The 18,976-nt window shown below is 39.4% G+C and overlaps 1 protein-coding gene across 4 annotated transcripts in view; it reads left to right on the top strand.

The window, feature by feature from the left end:
- Positions 1-18,976, top strand: part of ZNF385B (zinc finger protein 385B) — a 463,364-nt gene that overhangs the window by 242,790 nt on the left and 201,598 nt on the right. The window lies entirely within an intron of this gene.

The raw sequence follows: 18,976 nt of genomic DNA, 5'->3' as shown, positions 1-18,976 counted from the left end.
GGCCTAATACCATGCTGTTTTGATTGTCGTGGCCCTATAATAGAGTTTGAAGTCAGGTATTGAAATGCCCCCAGCTTCATTCTTTTTCTTTAGGATTGCTTTGGCTATTCGGGGTTTTTTATAGTTCCATATAAATCTGATGATTTTTTGCTCTATTTCTTTAAAAAATGTCATTGGAAGTTTGATGGGAATTGCATTAAATTTGTATATTGCTTTGGGTAATATAGCCATCTTGATTATATTTATTCTTCCTAGCCAAGAACAAGGTATATTCTTCCATCTCATTATATCTTTTTCGATTTCCCTTAACAATGGTTTATAGTTTTCATTATATAAGTCCTTTACATTCTTTGTTATGTTTATTCCTAAGTATTTTATTTTTTTTGTTGCAATCGTGAAGGGGATTGTTCTTTTGAGTTCCTTCTCAGTTGTTTCATTGTTGGCATATAGAAAGGCTATTGACTTCTGTATGTTAATTTTGTATCCTGCGACCTTACTGTATTGGCTTATTGTTTCTAGTAGTCTTTTTGTGGATTCTTTGGGGTTTTCGATGTATAGTATCATATCATCTGCAAAAAGTGATACCTTTACTTCTTCTTTTCCGATATGGATGCCTTTTATTTCTTTGTCTTGTCTGATTGCTCTGGCTAGAACCTCTAGTACCACATTAAATAAGAGTGGAGAGAGTGGACAACCCTGTCTTGTTCCTGATTTAAAGGGGAAAGCCTTCAGTTTAGTGCCATTTAATATGATGTTAGCTGATGGTTTATCATATATGGCCTTTATCATGTTGAGATATTTTCCTTCTATACCCATTTTGTTGAGAGTCTTAAACATAAAATTGTGTTGTATTTTATCGAAAGCCTTTTCTGCGTCTATTGATAAGATCATGTGGTTTTTGTTCTTTGTTTTGTTGATATGGTGTATTACATTAACCGTTTTACGTATGTTGAACCATCCTTGAGATTCTGGGATGAATCCCACTTGATCATGATGTATTATTTTTTTAATATGTTGTTGTATTCGATTTGCTAGTATTTTGTTTAGTATTTTAGCATCTGTATTCATTAGAGATATTGGTCTGTAGTTTTCTTTTTTTGTGCCATCCTTGCCTGGTTTTGGTATGAGGGTTATGTTGGCTTCGTAAAATGTGTTTGGAAGTATTGCTTCTTCTTCAATTTTTTCGAAGACTTTGAGTAGAATAGGAACCAAGTCTTCTTTGAATGTTTGATAAAATTCACTGGTATAGCCGTCAGGGCCTGGAATTTTATTTTTGGGGAGGTTTTTAATGGTTTTTTCTATTTCTTCTCTACTGATAGGTCTGTTTAGGCTTTCTGCTTCTTCTTGACTCAGTCTAGGAAGGTTGTATTTTTCTAGGAATTTATCCATTTCTTCTAGGTTGTTGAATTTAGTGGCATAAAGTTTTTCATAGTATTCTACAATAATTCTTTGTATATCTACGGTGTCCGTGGTGATTTCTCCTCTTTCATTTTGAATTTTGTTTATATGAGTTCTTTCTCTTTTTTCCTTGGTAAGTCTTGCCAAGGGTTTGTCAATTTTGTTGATCTTTTCAAAGAACCAGCTCCTTGTTCTATTAATTTTTTCTATAGTTTTTCTGTTCTCTAATTCATTTATTTCTGCTCTGATTTTTATTATCTCCTTTCTTCGGCTGGTTTTGGGTTGTCTTTGTTCTTCTTTTTCTAGTTCCTTAAGGTGGGAAGTTAAGTGGTTCACTTGGGCTCTCTCTTGTTTGTTCATATATGCCTGAAGTGATATGAACTTCCCTCTTATCACTGCTTTTGCTGCATCCCATAGATTCTGATATGTCGTATTGTCATTTTCATTAGTCTGTATATATCTTTTGATCTCTGCACTTATTTCTTCTTTGACCCATTCATTTTTTAAAAGTATGTTGTTTAGTTTCCACATTTTTGTGGGATTTTTTTCCTCTTTTTTGCAGTTGAATTCTAGTTTCAAGGCTTTATGATCAGAAAATATGCTTGGTACAACTTCAATTTTTCTGAATTTGCTGATGTTGTTTTTGTGGCCCAACATATGGTCAATTCTTGAGAATGATCCATGTACACTGGAGAAAAATGTATACTCAGTTACTTTGGGATGAAATGTCCTGTAGATGTCTATCATATCCAGGTGCTCTAGTGTTTTGTTTAAGGCCACTATGTCTTTGTTGATTCTCTGTTTGGATGACCGATCTAGAGCTGTTAGCGGTGTATTGAGGTCTCCAAGTATGATTGTGTTTTTGTCAGTTTTTGTTTTAAGGTCAATAAGTAGCTGTCTTATATATTTTGGTGCTCCTTGGTTTGGTGCATATATATTAAGAATTGTTATGTCTTCTTGATTCAGTGTCCCCTTAGCCATTATGAAATGGCCATTTTTGTCTCTGAGTACTTTTCCTGTCTTGTAGTCAGCATTATCCGATATGAGTATTGCTACACCTGCTTTTTTTTGGATGTTATTTGCTTGGAGTATTGTTTTCCAGCCTTTTACTTTGAATTTGTTTTTATCCTTGTTACTTAGATGAGTTTCCTGTAGGCAGCATACAGTTGGATTTTCTTTTTTAATCCATTCTGCTACTCTGTGCCTTTTTATTGGTGAGTTTAATCCGTTTACATTTAGTGTAATTATTGATACTTGTGGGTTCCCTATTGCCATTTTATATCTTGCTTTCTGTTAGTTTTGTGTCTTGTTTGATCCTTCTCTTTTGTTTTTCTATCTTTTGTTTTTATTTGGTTGTATTCCATACATCTTTCCACTGTTGCTATCTTTTTTATCTCATGTGCTTCTGTGGTGGTTTTTTCAATGGTGGTTACCTTTGAATAATGATAAGGGTCCCTACCCTGTTCATTGTAGCGAACTATTTTGTGAGTACTTTTGCACTCCATCGTCCTTTGCTACTGTTAATCTCCATCTTCTCCCCCTCTTTCTTTTTGTTGTTGTCACAGTTTAAATTTGGTTTTATTGTGTTCTTCTTGGAGCTTTTACTTGTGGCTCTGTTTTTTTTTTGTTCTTTGTATCTGATTGGAGAACCCCCTTTAGTAATTCCTGGAGTGGGGGTTTTCTGATGATAAATTCCCTCATCTTTTCTGTATCTGTGAATGTTTTTATTTCTCCTTCATATTTGAAGGATAGCTTTGATGGGTATAGTATTCGTGGCTGAAAGTTCCTCTCTTTCAGGACTTTAAATATTGGGGTCCATTCTCTTCTAGCTTGTAGAGTTTCTGCTGAGAAATCTGATGATAATCTAATGGGCCTTCCTTTATATGTTGTATTCTTCTTTTCCCTGGCTGCCTTGAGAATTTTTTCTTTGCTGTTGGTTTGTGTCAATTTCATTATGATATGCCTTGGAGTAGGTTTGTTGGGGTTAAGAAAACTTGGAGTTCTGTTTGCTTCTTGAACTTGAGGCTTTAGTTCTTTCCACAGGCTTGGGAAGTTCTCATCTATTATTTGTTTGAGTATGTTCTCCATTCCATTTTCTCTCTCTTCTCCCTCTGATATACCTATTATTCTTATGTTATTCTTTTTGATGGAGTCAGATAATTCTTGTAGGGCTATCTCATTTTTTTTAATTTTTGAGTCTCTTTCTTCTTCTCTCTGTTGTGCCTCAAGTTGCTTGTCTTCTATTTCACTAATCCTCTCTTCTATCTGACCTGTTCTATTAGCTAAGCTTGTTACTTCGTTTTTCAGCTCGTGAATTGAGTTTTTCATCTCTATTTGATTTGTTTTTATAGTTTCAATTTCCTTGGACATATATTCTTTGTGTTCATTGAGTTGTTTTCTGAGCTCCCTAAATTGCCTTTCTGTGTTTTCTTGTATATCTCGGAGGATTTTTAGGATTTCTATCTTGAATTCTCTGTCATTTAGCTCCAAGGTTTCCAATATATTAAATTTTTTCTCCATAGATTTTTCCTCATCTAGCTGTGTTACCTCTCTTTCTTTTGTATCCATGATATTCGATTTTCTCTTCCTTAATGGCATCTGAGGGTGGTTTTGTTGATAGTATTAATGAGATTTAATAAAGAATAAAAAGTTTAAAAAAATAATAAAAAAAAAATCGAAAAAAGTTGTTTTTTTAAAAAAAAATTAATAATGAAATAAAGAAAAATAAAATAAAATAAAAATTAAAAAAAAAAAAAAAAAGGAAATTATTTCCCCCCTCCTTTTTTCCTCTCCTCTCCTCTCCCCTCTTTCTTGATAAAATCTTGTGGTGGACTGTGAATTATAACAAACAATGCCTGTGATGGAGGGCCTGAATTGGGGAAAAGTAATAAAGGGGCAAAAAAAAAAAAAAAAAAAAAAAAGCGTATGGACCCACAAAAAGCAAATAAGGAAAAAATTTGGGTCAAGAATAAAATGATTTTCTTTTAGGTGTTGGTTGTCTAAGAGTTATGATGAGAGGATTAAGAGGAAAACGGAAAAATGGGGGGACAAATTAAAAAATTACTATTGTATTTAGTGGAACAAGAACTAGATAATATGGAGAGCCAGGGATGGGAGCACTGCTCGTGAGTTAAAAAGGTGAAGTAAAAACCCCCCAGAATGCCACAAACATAAGTTTGAGTCCCAGATAAGATAATTTGTTTGTTATTGAGGTTTGAGTGAGAGGAGATGTAAAGGAGAAAGGAAGAAACTAATATAGAGGGAGAAAAGAAAGAGAGAGAGAGAAAAAAAAAAAGGGAACCACTAAAAGAAGAAAAAAGAAAGGAGAGAGAGAGAGAGAGTTAAGGGTTTTAGAGTGCAACCCTCATAGAGAGAAAGGAAGAGAAGAGAAAAGATAATGGGAGATGTAACACTTATGGGTAGTGTAGTTCAAGGAGAGGAGAGAGTAAGACCGGTAGAGAGTTAATCGGCCAAATTGGAGGAGGAAAAAAAAAAGTATCAAGAATGAAGATAAGAGAAACAAACGAACAAATATAATAAAATGGGATAGGTTATAAAGTCTGCAGATTATTCTTGATTTTGAGAGGTTATCTTCTTGCTTTTTCTTTTCTCTCCCTCTTCCTGGTCGGTGACTCTGTACCCCGGGTTTTGCCCCTTTGCCACGCTCAGGTGGAGGTTTGCAGTTGATAAGTCTCTATGGCAATGTCATGTATTGTGCTTTAGTCTCGTTGGCAGTCTAGGCTATTAGCATTTATAGGCTCCGACAGTGAGAGAGTCCGTGTTCCTGGAGCCTTTCTCCTAGTCTTTCCTTCCTCAATTAGTAGCCTGATAATCCAGCTATGGGGTTGCTGCTGCCTCTGCCTGGATAGTAAGAGGCTCAAAGAGCTGGCAACTCCCCACTCTATTTCCACTCAGCACAGGGCTCTGGGTAAGGCTCAGTCAGTCAGAGCTGCTAGCATAATCAGGCGGGCTTTCCGGCCATTCAAAGACCTCTGGCTCTGCCACTCTGTCCGGTAACACAAGCGGGTGCCCACTTCCGGGGCGCTTGGAGGAAACTCTCACTCACTGGCTGCGCGCGCAGACCAGGATATCCGGCCAGCAGTCTCACGCTCTGAGTGAAACCCCCAACCGCAGGGAAAAGTTGCAGCGTTGGAATTGAGTCTCGCTCCGTCCCTGTGCGCGGCTTTTGCAAGGCTCTGGGGCGGCCCGAGATTCCGCTTTGGCCCACACAAAGGCCCCTGACTCTGCTCCTCTGTGCGATGACACGGGCGCGCACTGCCGAGGCACTCGGAGGAATCGCTCACTCCTTATCTGCGCGCGCAAACCAGGATATGAGGCCGGCCGCTTTCCCTCTGAGTGAAACACCCTCCGGCATGGAAAACCTCCACCGTTGGAATTAGTTCTCACTCCCTCCTGTGTGTGGCTTTCCCAGGGCGCTGGGGCTGCCCAGAGACTCTGCCCTCGGCCCACAGAAAGGCCTCTGACCCTGCCTCTCCGTGGGGCAACACGGGCACTGACTCCCGGGGCCTAGGAAGAAATCTCTCGCCCACTAACTGTGCACCAGCCAGGAGACCGGGTAAAATGGCCGCGCCGCTTGTCTTTCTTTGTTTGGGTTTGGCGCGAGTGTTAGCTTGTATTGCCCTGGTTGCCACCGGATCAGATTTTCCTTGGCTTGGATCTCCGTGCCACAGCCTGGTTCGGCCGTTTGTTTTGCGGCCTGGATGTATTCACCCCCTTTGCCCGCCTCAGTTTCTATATTCACAGTTACCAGAGAAAGCCGCCCTGTTTAGGTTAGTGAGGAAGGCGGAGCATTTCTTACTCCCTATTTCCTTCGGGGTTTGGTTATATATTTAGCCAATTTTTCACTCAATCATACCTTTGGGTGTATTGCGAAGCATCTGGAAGCTCCAAGTATAGGTTTTTCTGTTTCTGGTTGAAGATCTTGTTGAGTTTTGGGGGAGATTTATCGGTATCGCTTCCTACCCCGCCATTACTCTGACGTCATCTCCCATCCTTGTGTTTTTTGGCCTTGGCTTTTTGGTATAAGAAACTCAAATTTATCACTCCAGAGTAAAAATTTATTTCATTTTCTCCCTCAGTTTTCAGAAAGTAGGAGTCATTGTCATTTAGAGGGAAAAATCAAGGTAACTGGATTCTGCTTCTGGCTGGACCACTAACTAGCCAGGTGACCTGGGCTTAGTGGTCTTACCACTCTGCCCTTTAGAATCTCCTGGGAAATTTTGAAGTATGTTGATGTCAAGCCCCACCCAGACCCATAATATCAGAATCTCTGGGGGATGGTGTGTTTTAAAAGCTCTTGAGTTGGTTCTCACATATAAGTGGTTTGAGATCTCCTAGTCAAAGTCTTTACAGAGAAGACAGACAGCCTATGATTAAGGGTTTCAGCTCCGGGCCAGAATTCCTGCTTTCAAAGCCCTACTCTTTAGCTGCCTACCTGAGTAACCTCAAACAAGTTACTGTCTGTGCTTCAGATTCCTCACTCATGATATTGGAGTAATACTACATTAGTTGATCCAGGTAAACATATAGAGAAGGATCTGGCACTGAAGTGTCTGTTTTTAGTATTATTACTAGTAAGGACACTCTCTTAATAGTTTTGTATATCATCTCCATGCTTTGTAACATATATACATAGTTGGCTGCATCTTGATGTTTGTTTTAGTAAACTTTTTGTCTTTTGTACTGTAGTCTAGTTTATAATCATAGCACTATTTCCCCTTGAACTGTCCAGAATTTTTCATTTTCTCTTACGTTCGAAAACCCCAGTCTAGGCAGAGTGCTTCAGATGGCTCACAGCCATAGCTGAACAATGTCTGCTGTGTCCTTTTAGTATACCTTTTGAATTGAAATATTTGCATTGTCTGAAAATGTTTTCTTTACATTATAAAGAATGAAACCTTTTTTTCCTGGTATATTAGGTGGCAACAACAATATTTATAGAGTTTACAGAAAAATATTTATAGAGTCATAAAAGAAGAATTAAGTACCATTATTTGTGACTGTCTTTTGCTTTTTTGTTGTGGTAAAAACTTAGGTATAGATGCATGAAAGCTTATTACTCTTGGCCAGGATATTTTTGGTTGCAATAATATAGAATTATAGGAGCTGTGTGATTGTTAGGTAAACAAGTGTGTTTAGGTTGCTCATTTGTATGTATTTTGAATTGTATTGGGTCAGTGCCATTTGTGTATAGTCTATGGAAGGCTACAAGTGCTTGCTCTCAGGGTGGCAGATTGCAAATTGCTGATTGCCTTCCTGCTTAGGAGGGGCCATTGTTTGATGGAGAAAGGTTTTTGTTCTCCCAGACTGTTTTACTGGAGATTCTAGACAGTGAGATAGATTGCTGAGGGACTTGGAAGACCTGTGGAGGTTAGTAGGTCCTGAGATGGGAGAAAGGGAAGAGGTTTTCCCTGCCTGCTTGTTCATCCGCCATTATGACTTTAATAAATGAAATGGCCTACAATTTTCTGGCTCCACAGTTCCTTTACCATCTTCCCGAATCCAATGAGAACCTACATTTGCATGGCCATGGTGGCAGCCTCCAGCCTTACATCTGGCATAGTCGGCAGGATTTGGATCAGATGGATATGGAGCTGCAGCCACCCTTGAGGAGTGGGGTAGAGGACTGGTCATCACTCCCCAGTGTATGGTTCCCCATGGCTGTCCTTTTGGAGACCATAGGCTGGCTATTTTACACAGCCCAGCGAGAGAAAACCGAGAGCTCTGTGCAAGAGGCTGCTCAAGGTCTGCAAACCAAGCAGCAGCAATGGCATGAGCTGGAATGGTCATGAGAGAAAGAGCTGCAGGTCCAAGAACTGCAGGAATGGCACCTGGAACTGAAATGGTCTCTGGAGAAGGAGGCTGAACGGTCCATGAGTTGCAGTTTGCCCAGGAAGTTGAATGTTGGCAGTGGCAGTTGTTGGAGGCACAGCTGCTGGTTCAGCTTCAAGCCAAGAGCCAGCAGCTGCAGGAGCCAAAGATGGAGCTGTGCCCACAGAGTGGTTCTGAGTTGGCATGAACAGGCATTTCTAACTCCTCTTCTGAGAATGAGGAGGCTCGGGCTGAAGCTGCTGTCTGCACACTCAGAGCTTGGCCAGTAGTCATCCAGAAGGTAGAAATCTAACAGCAAAGAGTACCTCCTCTGGTAGGGTTGCTGCAATTGTGAGACATAGGGATGAATGGCATCATGCTCTCCAGAGCAGAGATGGAGAGGTTGGCTACTGGCCTTACAGTGATAAAGTTGATCAAATCCTTAAAAGCAAAACAAAGGAGAAAATGAGTTTTCTCATCCATTTTGGCAAGGATAAATGACCAATTAGGTGGTAAATAAAGAAGAAAGTCCTCATGAATATGCTATTTTAGGAGGAAAATTAATTGGAAAAAATAGCCGGAAAGCACTTTGATAAAGGAGAATATCAGAACCATGGCAAATCGAAACACTTTGCTTACTATGTTATCTTTGGGTGCCTGATTTCCAATGCCTTTGATAGAGAAGAAGGGGGGTCGTAAGTAGATATTATGAGTATCTTCATAAACTATTTTGAAGTTGAAATTAGAAAAGATTAATTCAGTACTGTAGTTTTTGGGAACTCTCATATTTTATATTTAGAAGGCTACAGAAATTAACTCTTTCAATACTACCATGTCTTTTTTTTTTTTTTTTTTTAAATATAAAGAGAGAGTCAGAGAGAGGGACAGATAGGGACAGACAGACAGGAAGGGAGAAAGATGAGAAGCCTCAGTTCTTTATCGCAGCACCTTAGTTGTTCATTGATTGCTTTCTCATATGTGCCTTAAGCAGGGGGCTACAGCAGGGCGAGTGACCCCTTGCTCAAGCCAGTGACCTTGAGCTCAAGCCATTGACATTAGGCCTCAAGCCAGCAACCTCAGGGTTTAAGCCAGTGACCATGGGGTCATGTCTATGATCACACGCTCAAACCAGTGAACCTGCACACAAGCTGATGAGCTTGTGCTCAAGCCATGTGAGCCCACGCTCAAGCTGGCAACCTCGGGGTTTCAAACCTGGGTCCTCCACATCCCAGTCTGATGCTCTATCCACCGCACCACTTCCTGGTCAGGCCATGTCATTAAATATCAACCAGTGCCCCAAATTAACTTATGGATAGGATTCCTTCAGAGATTTAAAAAGAATTATGTACCATTATTTGTGATTGTCTTTTGCTCTTTTGCTGTAGTAAAAAATTTAGGTATGAAAGGCTATATCTCTTGGCCAGGATATTTTTGCTTGCAAGCAAAAGACTCGGGCTAACTTAAGGAGGAGGAGGTTTGTTGTGGTGATACAGTAGCGAATCTCATGAATTTCAAGGTCAGTGTTGCCGCAGGGTGATGCTTGTGGAAATAAGCGCCAGTGCCCTAGCAAACCACATGGAACAGTGTTTTTTTTCCTCAGAGACAATCTCTACCTCCTATGGTCTTTTGCCTTCTCCGCACTTTATGCTCTTTCTCTAGTGACAAGTCCATCCCCATAAACTTTGACTTGAACATGACTCCCAGTGAATCTGGTCCGAGCTTGGCAGTCTCCAAGTGCTTACATTATTGGATTTTCATCTTCCCAATTCTTAAAAGGATTGATTGGAACATTGTTTTTGAATCAGGCCACCAATTATATCTCTCTGATGATCAGCTGTTCCTAAACTCATTATCTATACCTATTCCTGGTCCAATCAAGAGTGGCTTGAGAAAGAGTTATATAAAATAAAGAGGGCTTATGTAAGGACCAAGAGAAGATCAGAAAATAAGCAGGGCACTAATGGAACAGGGAACTTAAGGGTTACAGGCAGGTCCTGCTCCTGTTCTGTTAGGAGTAACATGCCCAAGGTCATTCAAGAAGCAGAGACAGATAGGGACTCTGGGAAGCTGAGAGAGAAGAGAAAAAAAAAAGAAAAAGAGACAAACGTTTGCATTCTATTGGTTAAAAGACCCTTATCAGAAGTTTAGGTTTGGAATTCGCCAATGAGCTAGACCCCAGCCCCTGTTGCTATGCTATGTGCAGCCCCCTTAGCAAATAGGTTATCGCCACATCTGCTTCTGTATTAGGCTTGCTTGCTTAGCTTATAAAAAGACTTAGCTGTGAGCGCTAGGTGCGATTCCCATTTGCAGCTCCTTGTGAGCACGGTGTCTCTGGACACCTCGGGAATTTGCCCCTGCGCAGGTAAAACTGGCCAATAAAGTTACATCTATACTCCTGAAAGTCTCCGATGTTTGTTCTTGTACCCGGTGGATGCTACATCTCACATTAGGCAGAAGCAGCTAGGGACTGACACACTCTGGAAAAATTCTTTGTATTCTGCCTTGTTTACATAATGTGGTTGTCTAAGGCTTCTCCTGCTAAAAAGTTGTAGTATGTGTGCAGTACTGTACTTGATTTCTGTAGAATATGAATGAATAAAACCACAAGTTGAATTCTTTCTGATTTCTGCTGGAGTTACAGGCTGTTAAAAGGTCACTTGATGTTATATAGATATTTCTCTAAGTCATTCACTTGAGACATAATATGACTACTGCATGTTAATGGAGGTGCCTAATATTAAGTTGGGAAAGAAGTAGCAAAATATCTCTGAGTCTCAGAATTTTTCTGTTTTGGGGAGACATAGAAATAAAAAAATTGAAATGTTTTCCATTGTATTATGTCTAATCCCTAATATGTTACATTGATATAATAAAATATATAATACAAATTGTCAATTGAAAGACACATAACATATAAAGATTTGGGTTTTTGTTTTTAATATGGATAAATGTGATCATCTTCAAGAAAACTTGATAGATGTATCTAGGTGGGAAAGCACAATAAAAAAAGCCACAGGCATTTTTATCACACATTGGAGTCTTTTCAAGAGTTGTGTAGATTTGCCCTTTTGGCAAGGGAAGTCTGTGTGCAAATGAAAAGAGCTCTCTGATCAGAATCAGGAAATATTAGTCTAATGTAAGTTCCATGAGCAGGGACTCCGGTCGCCTCAGCACTGAGAACAGTGCCTGGCACAGAGTGGGACTCCAGGAAGATTTAGAGAATGAATAAATATGATTATGATTTTCCCCTCTACCAGGTGGGTGGCAGTAAGCCAGGTAGTTTGTCTCTCTGGGTCTCAGTTTCTTAATAAAGTAAGACAATTTTGGAGTTAAATATCAAGAGTCTATGATTATATGACATGTATTCAAAATTTCAAAACATATATTTATTAAATGTTAAAACTGCATGGTAAAGCAAGTAAACTCATTCCCTAGGACAAAACAAAATTCTTTATCTTTTCCTTCTTAATATGGGTTAGACAGAGGTTACTGTATATATGTGAATTATCTTGGAAAATTTATTACTGATAAAAATATTTTTTCTGGCTAATTTAACAATACAGATCAGATGCAGGGTAGCTGTACCCATATGCCTCTAAAAATATATTTCAGCAGTCTTGACTTCAGTGAATTCACCTTTACAAAATATTTTAAATGATTTCCAGTTTTGTTTTCTGTTAGGCTGGTGCTTGTGGCCATACAGATTCTCACTGAATTCAGGCAGATAGTAAAGGAACTATGGAGCCAGAAAATGGTGGGCCGTTCTATTTACTAGAGTCTCGCAATGGCAGATGAGCAAGCAGGCAGGGAAAACCGCTTCTCTTTATCTAGGCTGATGAGCAAACAGTCTGGGGGGGGGACCCCTTCTTTTGGCAAAAAATTGCCCCTCCAATAGTGGCCCGCAGTCTGCAATCTACAATCTGCTGCCCTGAGGGCAAGCACCTGCAGCCTTACCTAGACTATATACATGTGGTGCTGCTCTGTGCTCATGCACCAATCAAGCAAAATACAAGCAAGCAAGCCTAACACACTTGTTTGCCAAACATTTTCAAACATCTACTCTAACCAGCTCTTGAAAGAAAACAAAGCCCCTTGATGATATTTTAATTTTTCTTAACTGAGAGGCAGAGACTGACTCCTGCATTCGCCCCAATCAGGATCCACCCGGCAAGCCCCCTACCAAGCAATGCTCTCTGCCTATCTGATCCACTGCTCCATTGCTCAGCAACTGAGCTATTTTAGCACGTGAGGTGAGGCCCTGGAGCCATCCTCAGTGCCCAAGGCCAACTTTGCTCACACTATTCAAACTGTGGCTGTGGGAAGAGGAGAAAGAGAGAGGGAAGGAGAGAAAGGGAGAAGGGTGGAGAAGCAGATGGTAGCTTCTCCTGTGTGCCCTGACAGGGACCTGAACCCAGAACTTCCATACACCAGGCTGATGCTTTAGCATTGAGCCAATCGGCCAGGGTCCCCTTGGTGACATTTTTAATGGCTTTTTTTTTTTTTTTTGGTAGATTTTATGCTAATAGAGAGCAAATCTTAAAATCCTTTGGGTTTTATCTTCCAGAGTTAGATGTATCTAAACATTTTTGTTTACCGAATATCCTCTCACTACAAAATTGTCCAGCTTGTCCAAAGTGTTATGGTTTTGGCCATTTCCCTCCAAATATGCCTTAGGCAGAATAGAAAAAACACATTTCTTCCAGGTGGCGATCATCACTAGAAATAAACAGCTACTGAGCATTTTGCCGCCCTAGGCAAACTTCACCTGAGAAGACAAGATGGCTTTGCATAAAAATAAGCAAAGAATGGATACCTATAAGGTAAGTGGAGATTAAAAAATAAAAGAAAGAAAGAAAAAGGGGTAACATTTCTAATTTAACCCTGTTGAAAAAGTTGACACAGCTGAGCATCTATCTTAGGAAAACCTACATTGCATTATTTAAACATCTGCTATCCAGTGTAGGAGGGGAGCAGGTGTTCTATCTGGTCATATCATTGATGACATAATTCTTTTGATGTGTCCAGTTGTGCACAGATCTGATGTGTCTGAACCCTGTTAATTATATGTCACAGTGTTGTGATGGAAACTTTCAGATGACATTGGGACCAAACAGTTTAATGAGAGCCATGTTACACAAGGTTTTTGGGGAGACATACTTTCTCAGCATATAAATTATTTCCTTCATAAGTTAAACGCTTGGGTAGAATGACATTGTTACCATAATGGTTAATAAGATTTAATGCCTTAAAAGAAATCACACATGTAAGCTTATTCATAGGCCAGATTCCCTACGTCTCCTTTGCTGGCTCTCAACGCTCATCGCTATACTGCAGGTGAAGAGATAGGGTCTCAGGGGGGTCGTGGGGACTGACAGCTGAAGCTCACTATAAATATTGCATCACCATTATATTCAGTTCTGTTTATCTTGTATATCACACTACCTCCTATACACTTGTGACAGTGACCAGTGGGAGTCTCCTGCTTCTGTTTACCCCACATAGTGCCCAGGTCTGTAACCTTACTCCAGGCCAGTCAGAGGATCATTGGGACCCAGAAGAGACTTGAGAACTTGACCTGTTCTCAGCATTTACCCACTAAGGTTTTTGAGATTATCTATATTAGCTACTTGGCTTCCTTTAGGTTTTTATGAATTATATAAATTTTCTTTTAGACAGCGAAATATCTCCCACTGAAAATTTTAAAATTAATTATTTTTCTGTTTAGTACCCCAAAAAAATAAAGAAAAGAGTAAAGAATAATGTAAAATTTTCTGTAAACCTGCAGTGTTAACAGGTTTTGCAATACAGAGGGCCCTCAGGTTCAGACACTGTTCCATTCCTACGACAGTGGTGTACCTTAATTTTGATGTAAGTCAAAACACCCTAGCCTATGTCACTTACCTATCCTAACACAGCTGTAAAACCATAATCTAGAACATAAAAATACAACTAAGCCACAGGAAAAAGGAAAAGGACATAAATATACCATACTGGTCACTGTACTGTCGGAACAGGAAAAAAATGACAAAAAAATGAGTTTGTTTAGGAGTCATGATAAGGGCCAAAAAGTTGCCAAACAAAGCAACACAAATGGAACACTTGCACGTTTAAGTCGAAACGACGTAGGTGAGTGTACGAGGGACGCCTACTCCCTCACTCGTTCCCCGCATTACTCTGTATTCTTCTGCCACACGCAACCAAACTGTCCGCCCATGTAGTCCGTAAGTACAACGCTAATGGCGTAAGCTGAAAACACTCATGTCTCAATTTTTTAAAATTTTTATGGGAGAGAAAATTGTAAACTCGACACGTCTTATGTCGAGACTGTCATAACCTCAGGACCCCTATATTTTCCTCCAAACATATTTCTGTACGTAAGCACATATTCAAACATTCACGTAGATATAGACTGGCTTCTTTTACGTATGAGTTGTACAACCAGTTTTGCATAGTTCCCCCACTTGTTATATCGCAAACATTTCCTTATGTGAGTAAATATATTTTATAATGTTTCATATCAACATAGCCATTTCTGTGCTCTTGAACATTTAGTACAGAATGACTTATCTTCATTCATACAACATTTTAAATTCTTTTTGCTCTTTCTCTTTTCTGGGTCCATTTTGGTTCTCAAACTCAAAACTCATATAGCTCCCTATTCAAGTAAGTGGATGCTTAGTTAATGGTAATTATCTTTCATCTACAGAGCGCTCTACTTGTAGAAAATTGGAAAGCTGATTGGGCTACAATTTTCCCCAGTTAAGCATAGTTTTTTCTAGAAATAATAATAATTAATTCCTTGAGGGGGTCTTAAGTGAAGACTAGCCCTAAGCATTAAAAGTGGACGCTACTAAAGAATTCTGAATATATTTTTAGACACTAAATATGAGGGTTCTTGAATTAATACATAAGATGTGCTGCTAGAAGTTAACATTTAACATAATAGAAAAATCTGAAATAATGGTATAGTTCAAAATAAAATGATTTATTCTCAAGTATTTTTATTCTCCCCTAAAAGGAAAAAAAAATTAAAATCTCCCCTAAAGGGAAAAAAAAGAGAGAAAGAGAGAAAGGACCATTTGCTTTTTTGAAACACATTTCCTTTTACTTAAGTGATTTATGTTTTCAATTCCACAAAAAAATAGGGACTATTACAGTGTCTGTAAATCTTTGCTGTCCAAATTCACTGGTTTTTATAAGGAGAGAGCTTGGAAGGAGCACTGGATTGGAAGCTTTGTGATGTTGGGCAATTTGCTTATTTTCTCTCAGTATCAGTATCTTCATTTGTACAATGGTGGTTATAAGAATTGTATGTAAAATACCCTCAAGGACACTGGACACATGACTGACTCCTGCTTTTAAATGGTAATGACCATTTCAAGAAGTAAATTTTTTTTTTTTTTTTTGTATTTTTCTGAAGTTGGAAACGGGGAGAGACAGTCAGACAGACTCCCGATGCGCCCGACCGGGATCCACCCGGCATGCCCACCAGGGGCGAAGCTCTGCCCACCAGGGGGCGATGCTCTGCCCCTCCAGGGTGTCGCTCTGCCCTGACCAGAACCACTCTAGCGCCTGGGGCAGGGGCCAAGGAGCCATCCCCAGCACCCAGGCCATCTTTGCTCCAATGGAGCCTTGGCTGCGGGAGGGGAAGAGAGAGACAGGGAGGAAGGAGGGGGGGGGGTGGAGGAGCAAATGGGCGCTTCTCCTATGTGCCCTGGCCGGGAATCGAACCCGGGTCCCCCGCTGAGCCAACCGGCCAGGGCCAAGAAGTAAATTTTTAAAAATAATTTCTCTCCTTGAATGAAAGTCGATGATTAAAACTGTGTTTGTAGGTAAATGGTTGTCATTTTGCCATAAAATTATAAACATACAGACAATTAAAAGATGATTAATAATACACCAAACAGAAATGAAAAGTTAAAACTGCAAAGTTAAGCAATTCTGATGTTTCCCAGGAGTACCCTAATTTCTTTATATATAGTTAATTGATTAAATTAGTTAAAACAATAGCTTAAATGTGTAGTAAACTAAATTCATACTAAAGACAGAATAAAAGGTATCTTATTATTTTTATTTCTCAGCTCTTTCAACCCTCAAGTAAAGAGAAAAGAGGAAAATCAAAACTAAGATGATAGATTATCTAAAAGTTAAAGGAAGAGCAAACTTTTTATTAAAAACTGTACTCAAGAATGGTTTTAATATTAAAAAACAAAAGTTGAGAATAAATGAGCCATGTGTCTTTTTAAAATTAGAAAAAAATATATCAAAATTAATTAAAAGAAGTCAGAAAGACAAAGATTAAAAAAAGTATTAGTAGAGTAGAAAACACAAGGAAACAATAAAGCAGTATGACAAAAACCAACAGCCAGTTCTTTTGGTGAGGTGAAAGATCTACTTAAATAGACAAATGCATGACCGTCCTGACTAAGGAGAAATTAAAGGAAGTACAAATATAAAACATCTGAGCTCTAAGTTACCTTCGAAAAATAGCTACTCCTACTGTTATTCAAACTTCTTAGAGAGAAAATGGGGATCCGCATTTCAATCCTTTTATGCAGTTAGCCTATGCTTAATATCAAGCACCTGGTAAAGGTGCTGCATTAGTATCTAGGGTTGCTCTAATGAATTGTCACAAACTGGATGGCTTCACCAAAATTTATTGTCTCACGGTTCTGGGCCTGCGTTGGTTCCCTTTTGAGAGTTCTGAGGAAATGACCGGCTCCAGGCCTCTCTCCTTCACTTGCGCACATGGCTGACTTTTCCTGAGGCCTCTTCATATTGTCTTCCCTCTGTTCCTTATCTGAATCCAAATGTCTTTGTTTTTATAAAAGACATCAGTCTTACAGGATTAGGACCTGCCCATGACCTCATTTTAATGTGATTACCTCTGTAAAGACTATGTTCCCTATAAAGTCATATTCTGAGTTACTAGGAGTTGGGACTTCAACATATGAATTTTGGGGGACAAAATTCAAACTATACAGATGCTCTTTTTTTTTTTTTGATTAATCAATCATTTGTGTTCATGAGGTTTTATCCTGATAAAACTTTGAGAGAGGCCCTATTACTTTCATAAGAGTTTTTAAACGTTACATACTTTTAGAGCTGGAATGGACATAGAAATCTACCGCATTATTGAGAAAATAGGCTCAGTGATATTGGGTGACTTTCTAGTCAATTGTGTCCTGGCTTTCTGGTATCAATCACCTCTTCCAAATTCTTCACACCACTGGAGGACCATGCAGGGAATCCCGTCAGCCCTGGGCTGGTGCTGGAGTCACAGACTTGAAGATGTGATGCTTCTAGATCAGGGGTCCCCAAACTTTTTACACAGGGGGCCAGTTCACTGTCCCTCAGACCGTTGGAGGGCCGGACTATAAAAAAATTATGAACAAATCCTTATGCACACTGCACATATCTTATTTTAAATTTAAAAAATAAAACGGGGACAAATACAATATTTAAAATAAAGAACAAGTAAATGTAAATCAACAAACTGACCAGTATTTCAATGGGAACTATGGGCCTGCTTTTGGCTAATGAGATGGTCACTGTCCGGTTCCATATTTGTCACTGCTAGTCGTAACAAGTGATATGACGTGCTTCCGGAGCCGTGACGCATGCATCCTGTGTCACCAGAAGTAGTACTGTACGTGAGCGACTCAGTGCTTTGCGGCGCCGCCACATACAGTACTCCAGGAGCACAGGATGCGGATACTCCTCTCACTGACCACCAATGAAAGAGGTGCCCCTTCCAGAAGTGCGGAGGAGGCTGGATAAATGGCCTCAGGGGGCCGCATGTGGCCCCGGGAGCCGTAGTTTGGGGACCCCTGTTCTAGATACTTGTTCTTCCCAGCATCACGCCATCCTATCAAGCCCTACTTGCCTTGGGCCTGATCAGATGCACATCCACTATTGCCTCTGGCGTTTTCTCCTCTGCCTTCGCACAGCCATCCTGGAACATTTACGCAGTTTGGTGTTTTGGTTCTTAAGATTTCCTGAGGGGATAAACTGTCACAGAATTGTCCTTATATAGTTTTAATCATTTAAGCGATACCAAAGGTTTATTGTAATTGATTTAGAATTGAAGGTGGTTTATTCAGATTTTATTATTACAATTTTCGCTTAGGGGTCCTCCAGTGGTACTATTCTTATTAACTTGCTGTTTCCTTGAAGTTGAAATAAATGGGCAGTGAGTCTCAAACAAAAGATAATGATTTATTAAATCTCCCATAGTTCCAGATAGCTGCATTTATAGCAGGCATCCTGTAATTCTTTAGGCAGTTTTCACACTGTGAACAACAAAAACACCCCGCTTTAAAACAACACATTCATCATCCATTTTTAAATAGCTATTACTAGGAATTATTGTTTTATTTTTTATTTCCCAATAACATCATATTATGTCCAACCTGAGATTATTTTCTTATTGTAAGTTCCATCATTACTTTATGTATAACTAAGAAAGAAAATAAAAAACACTCTCAATTAACAATGACAGAGAACCTAAGAGTTCTGCTAAACCTTTGAATTATTCACACCAGCAAATCGTCACTCTGAAATTTCTATTCAAGGGAGTTTAGCAATTTTTTCTGCTTTCAGGTGCATTGCTGGCCCTGTGACAGGCAAAACTTTTCCATGTACCATAGCTTCTCCTATGGTTACCATTCTTCTACCCTGTAACATGATAGAACGCAGTTTGCCTAGAAAATCTGAAATTGCCATCATTCTTCCAGTAATGAACTAC

Source organism: Saccopteryx leptura, chromosome 7 (genome assembly GCF_036850995.1).
Source record: "Saccopteryx leptura isolate mSacLep1 chromosome 7, mSacLep1_pri_phased_curated, whole genome shotgun sequence".
Lineage (NCBI taxonomy): Eukaryota > Metazoa > Chordata > Mammalia > Chiroptera > Emballonuridae > Saccopteryx > Saccopteryx leptura.
This window is presented reverse-complemented; position numbering and strand designations above follow the sequence as displayed.